Consider the following 6818-nt stretch of genomic DNA (forward strand, 5'->3'; position numbering starts at 1 on the left):
TGCAATTGTAATTGATCCCCATGGGGAAATTGTCTTTACACCTCCAATTTGCTCATTTTTGGCCAGAGAGCTGGGGGTTAATTAAGGGCCTTGCTCAAGGACCCACAGATGTGCTGAGACTGGGTCTGAACTGGTGATCTTCTAGCTACGTTCACACTGCCAGTCACATCGTTCAATTCCGATTTTTTACTCAGATCGGATTTGTCTATATTGACGGTTCACATTCATAAGTACAAGTGACCTACAGTATATCTGACTGTAATGTGAACGCATCGGTCCTCCGAAACGTCACACATGCGCACATTGATACTTTTTTACACGGGTAAAAAGCTGATCGTATAATTGGCACGTTGTGCGGCCATGTCCTCTGCGCTGATTCGAGTCTTTTGCGTCTTTAAACTTTGACTTCAGGCTCTTTATTTTTCTTTGGTACTGTAGGCACGTTTGTTTGTGTCCACGCTAGGGGTGAAGATCACACCTTTCCTCGCGATACGATACAATATCGATTAGTAAAGGTTAGTTAAGTATGTAACTGGGGGGAAACGGAAAGCCCCAAAAAATCATATTATAAGTAGGCACTGTAATAGGCCTACCCTTTGTTGTCTGTATTTAAACGCCAGGAGTATTAGGAATAAAATTCATGATTTAGAGGCTCTTATCTCATCGGACTCTTATGATATTATAGCAATAACTGAAACGTGGTTGAGTGAAAAGGATGGACAAGAATATAATATGGATGGTTACACGTTGTTCCGTAAAGACCGTATAGGTAAGAAGGGAGGTGGTGTTGCAGTATATGTTAAGGAAAACTTGCAGGCAAGGGAGCTTACTGATATAAGTAAAAGTACGGAAGCTATATGGGTAAAATTAGATGCTAAAAACTCAAATAGCCTAATTGTCGGTGTTTGTTACAGAGCACCTAATGTAGCTGCCGAGGAAAGCAGATTGTTATACAGTTATATTAGGATTATGAGCAATAAAAATGATGTGGTAGTTATGGGTGATTTTAATCTACCGGGGATGCAGTGGGACATTGTTGCTGGCTCTTCTGAAAATGAACTTGAGATGGTGGAATTAGTACAGGATTGTTTTTTTACTCAGTTTGTTAACACCCCTACCAGGGGAGATGCCATTCTTGATCTTGTTTTCTCTAATAACCAGGACAGGATTGGTAAATTAGACGTTTTAGAACCACTTGACAGTAGCGATCATAACATGGTTAAATTTGAGGTTAAGTTTAGTGCCCGAAGAGCAAAGTCCAAATCAAAAATATATAATGTTAGGAAGGCTAACTTCAATTTTATGAGATTAAAACTAGAAACTGTGAACTGGAAGGAGTTAAATAACAAAACTGTTGAAGAGGCATGGGAATTTTTTAAAAGCACATTATTGCAAGTACAAGAGGACTTCATACATGTTCATTCATCCAGCAAGAATAAATCTAGGAAATTGCAACCTAGGTGGTTTACTAGGGAAATAAAGTATAAAGTAAGGAGGAAAAGGGCTTTGTTCCAGAAATGGAAAATAACTGATGATGACAGAATAAAGCAAGAGTATATAAATCTACAGGCTGAATTAAAAAACGACATTAGACGAGCTAAAAGGAATGTCGAAAGGAAGATCGCATTGGAGGCTAAGGATGACGTTAAAAGTTTCTTCCAGTATTTTAACTCTAAAAGAGCTCTAAAAGCTGAAATTACTAATCTGCAGGATAGTAAGGGTCTTATAATTGAAAACGACATTGACATAGTAAATGAATGAGTTAAATGATAGTTTTGCACGGGTATTCACTGTTGAGGACACTAGTAACTTACCAGTTCTTATTACTAATCCAACTAATCTATAATTAATATATATATAACTGAAGCTGATGTTTTGCAAAGCCTAGCTAAGCTCAAAATAAATAAATCACAGGGCCCTGATGGCATCTTACCTATAGTGTTAAAAGAGATGAGGGATATTATTTGCCGACCCTTAACTTTACTGTTTCAAAAATCCTTATCTGAAGGTGTGGTACCTTCTGATTGGAAGCATGCCAACATAACGCCCATTTTCAAAAAAGGGGATAGAAGTAATTTGTCAAACTATAGGCTAATCAGTCTAACTTGTATAACTGGTAAAGTTATGGAGGCTATAATCAAAGAGAAAATGGTAGATTACCTGGACTCAAATAACATTTTGAGGGATAGCCAGCATGGATTTAGGAGAGGTAGATCCTGTTTAACAAATCTGTTGGGGTTTTTTGAGGAAGCTACTCAGGAAGTTGATGATAAGAAGGCCTATGATGTCATCTACTTAGATTTCCAAAAGGCTTTTGATGTTGTCCCCCACAAGAGGCTCTTACTTAAACTCAAAGCGACAGGTATTTTAGGAACTGTAGCGACCTGGATTGATAACTGGTTAACGGATAGGAAGCAGCGAGTAGTTATAAGAGGCTCAATGTCACAGTGGGCCTGCGTTCATAGTGGGGTACCGCAGGGTTAAATTTTAGGACCACTATTGTTCCTAATTTACATAAATGAAATAGACACCAATATATACAGTAAACTGGTGAAATTTGCATATGACACCAAGGTGGGTGGTGTAGCAGATACTGAACTAGCGGCTCAGCAGCTACAGCGGGATCTTAATTTAATTAGTGACTGGGCTGATACCTGGCAGATGAAATTTAACATAGACAAATGTAAGGTACTCCATGTAGGGAGCCGAAATATAAAGTACAGGTATTTTATGGGACCTAGTGAAATAAAGGTAGCTGATTATGAGAAAGACCTTGGTGTGTATGTTGATGCTTCCATGTCTCATTCTCGCCAGTGCGGGGAAGCAATAAAAAAGGCAAATAGGATGTTGGGGTATATCTCCAGGTGTGTGGAGTTTAAGTCAAGGGAGGTAATGCTAAGATTATACAATTCCTTGGTGAGACCTCACCTAGAATATTGTCTGCAGGTTTGGTCACCATATCTTAAAATGGACATAGCGGCCTTAGAAAAGGTGCAGCGTAGGGCCACAAGAATGATTCCTGGTCTTAGAGGAATGTCATACGAGGAAAGGTTATTTGAGCTAAATCTGTTCAGCCTCAAGCAAAGGAGACTGAGGGGGGACATGATCCAGGTCTATAAGATTCTAACAGGTTTGGATGCTGTTCAACCGAATAGTTACTTCAGCATTAGTTCAAATACTAGAACTTGTGGCCATAGGTGGAAATTAGCGGGAGAACATTTCAAACTGGATTTAAGGAAGCAATTCTTTACACAGCGTGTAGTCAGAGTATGGAAGAGTCTTCCTGATAACGTAGTGCAAGCTGAATCCTTGGGTTCCTTTAAATCAGAGCTAGATAAGATTTTAACAACTCTGAGCTATTAGTTAGGTTCTCCCCAAGCGAGCTCGATGGGCCGAATGGCCTCCTCTCGTTTGTATAGTTCTTATGTTCTTATGATTCCTTAAGCCAATGGTTGATTTTTTTTTTATACCACAGAAATTCCCACGATACTATACGATACGATTTGATTCAGTTCGATACTGGGGATTGTAGTTGAAATGATTTCAATGAAATGCTCCACATTTCCCTTCTTTGGAATAGAAATGGTAGACTGACAGATGAGGCAAATGCACTTCAAATGGTGGAAAAAAAACAGTCCTCCTCCCATTCCGTATGGAAGTGGTAGATTTTTGGCTTCTTACTTGGTCCAGCTCCCCCATTCATTTTTATACCCTTTTTTAAGTTTAGTAGAAATAAATTGGAGGCTGACTAGGCGACTCGGTAGCTTGCAGCAGCTGGCGCGGTTGAACCTGTTGTCCATCCTCTATTTTTTATGACATACGATCTACCCACACTATCTTTGCAATCGACCAGTAGATCGCAAACGACGTATTGGGCACCCCTGGTGTATACACTGCGTTCCAAATTATTATGCAAATCATATTTTTCTCAGATTTTCCAAATTACCTATATGAATTGCAGTCATTGTAATTTTCCAGTCATCAACTATTAGAGTACAATTGAAAGGTTTTTCAACAAACTGCCCAATGATAACAGTATATTTAAAAAAAATAAAGCACTCAAAATGCACTCAAATGCATGTTCCAAATTATTATGCACAACAGAGTTTCCAAACTTTTCATTTTTATAAAGAACAAAAAATGCATTAGCATAAGCATTAGCAGGTTATTACAAACTGAAAGGTAACTGAAATCAAACAGTATTCAAGTCAAAACTTTATTATAGGTGACGTTACATTTGCACATAGGACCCCTTGTTCGAAAGGAGCTTCTGAACTCTCCCATCCATTGAATTTGTCAGGTTTTGGATGGTATCTGCTTCAATTGTTTTGCATGAGGACAGAATAGCCTCCCAGAGCTGTTGCTTAGATGTGAACTGCCTCCCGCCATCATAGACACTCCTTTTGATGATGCTCCAGAGGTTCTCAATAGGGTTGAGGTCAGGGGAGGATGGGGGCCACACCATAAGTTTGTCCCCTTTTATGCCCATAGCAGCCAGAGATGCAGATGTGTTCTTTGCAGCATGAGACGGTGCATTATCATGCATGAAAATGATCTTGCTGCGGAATGCACGGTTCTTCTTTTTGAACCATGGCAGGAAGTGCGCTTTGAGAAACTCCACATACTTTATGGATGTCATTTTTACCCCGTCAGCGATCCTAAAGGGGCCGACAAATCTCTCTCCCCATGATTCCAGCCCAAAACATTACTCCACCTCCTCCTTGTTGGCGCCGTAGCCTTGTTTGCATGGGGTGGCCATCAACCAGCCATCCACCACTCCATCCATCTGGACCATTGAGGGTTGCACGGCACTCATCGGTGAACAAAACAGTTTTGAAGTCAGTCTTCATGTATTGTTTGGCCCACTGGAGCTGTTTCTGCTTGTGTGCAGTGGATAGGGGAGGTTGAAAGGATGGCTTACGCACAGCTGCAAACCTCTGGAGGACCCTGCGTTGGAGGCATCAGCAGCTTCAAAAACTTGTCTGCTGCTAAGACAAGGCATTTTTGCAGCTGCTCTTTTAACCCGATGTAATTGCCTGTTGGAAAGAGTCCTCGATTTTCCCTTATCAGCACGCACACGTGTGTGCTCTGAATCAGCTACAGTGGTGTGAAAAACTATTTCTTATTCCTGATTTCTTATTCTTTTGCATGTGTGTCACACAAAATGTTTCTGATCATCAAAAACCGTTAACTTTTAGTCAAAGATAACACATGGGTGGTGTAGCAGATACTGAACTAGCGGCTCAGCAGCTACAGCGGGATCTTAATTTAATTAGTGACTGGGCTGACACCTGGCAGATGAAATTTAACCTAGACAAATGTAAGGTACTCCATGTAGGGAGCAGAAATATAAAGTACAGGTATTTTATGGGACCTACTGAAATAAAGGTAGCTGATTATGAGAAAGACCTTGGTGTGTATGTTGATGCTTCCATGTCTCATTCTTGCCAGTGTGGGGAAGCAATAAAAAAGGCCAATAGGATGTTGGGGTACATCTCCAGGTGTGTGGAGTTTAAGTCAAGGGAGGTAATGCTAAGATTATACAATTCCTTGGTGAGACCTCACCTAGAATATTGTGTACAGGTTTGGTCACCATATCTTAAAAAGGACATAGCGGCCTTAGAAAAGGTGCAGCGTAGGGCCACAAGAATGATTCCTGGTCTTAGAGGAATGTCATACGAGGAAAGGTTATTTGAGCTAAATCTGTTCAGCCTCAAGCAAAGGAGACTGAGGGGGGACATGATCCAGGTCTATAAGATTCTAACAGGTTTGGATGCTGTTCAACCGAATAGTTACTTCAGCATTAGTTCAAATACAAGAACTCGTGGCCATAGGTGGAAATTAGCGGGAGAACATTTCAAACTGGATTTAAGGAAGCACTTCTTTACACAGCGTGTAGTCAGAGTATGGAATAGTCTTCCTGATAACGTAGTGCAAGCTGAATCCTTGGGTTCCTTTAAATCAGAGCTAGATAAGATTTTAACAACTCTGAGCTATTAGTTAAGTTCTCCCCAAGCGAGCTCGATGGGCCGAATGGCCTCCTCTCGTTTGTATAGTTCTTATGTTCTTATGTTCAAGTAAACACAAAATGCAGTTCTTAAATGAAGGTTTTTATTATTCAGGGAGAAAAAATATCCAAACCTACATGGCCCTGTGTGAAAAAGTAATTGCCCCCTGAACCTAATAACTGGTTGGGCCACCCTTAGCAGCAATAACTGCAATCAAGCGTTTGCGATAACTTGCAACGAGTCTTCTACAGCGCTCTGGAGGAATTTTGGCCCACTCATCTTTGCAGAATTGTTGTAATTCAGCTTTATTTGAGGGTTTTCTAGCATGAACCGCCTATTTAAGGTCATGCCACAGCATCTCAATAGGATTCAGGTCAGGACTTTGACTAGGCCACTCCAAAGTCTTCATTTTGTTTTTCTTCAGCCATTCAGAGGTGGATTTGCTGGTGTGTTTTGGGTCATTGTCCTGCTGCAGCACCCAAGATCGCTTCAGCTTGAGTTGACGAACAGATGGCCGAACATTCTCCTTCAGGATTTTTTGGTAGGCAAATAGTTTTTCACACCACTGTACATACTTCTTGATTGTGCGATGAGCGCGATGAAGTATCTTGGCAATGTTGATTGTTGTCATGCCTTGACCTAAACACTCAACAATTTGTTGCTTCTCAGCAGCCGACAGGTCCTTTTTCTTTCCCATTTTGGTTGAAAATGTAGGCTGCTTAATAATGTGGGACAGCCTTCTTAAGTAGTTTTGCCTTTAATTGGACACAAACTAATTAGCACAGGTGTCTGCAATTGCTTTCAGTGATA

The sequence above is a fragment of the Paramormyrops kingsleyae genome, chromosome 2, assembly GCF_048594095.1.
Source record: "Paramormyrops kingsleyae isolate MSU_618 chromosome 2, PKINGS_0.4, whole genome shotgun sequence".
In the NCBI taxonomy this organism is placed as follows: Eukaryota; Metazoa; Chordata; class Actinopteri; order Osteoglossiformes; family Mormyridae; genus Paramormyrops; species Paramormyrops kingsleyae.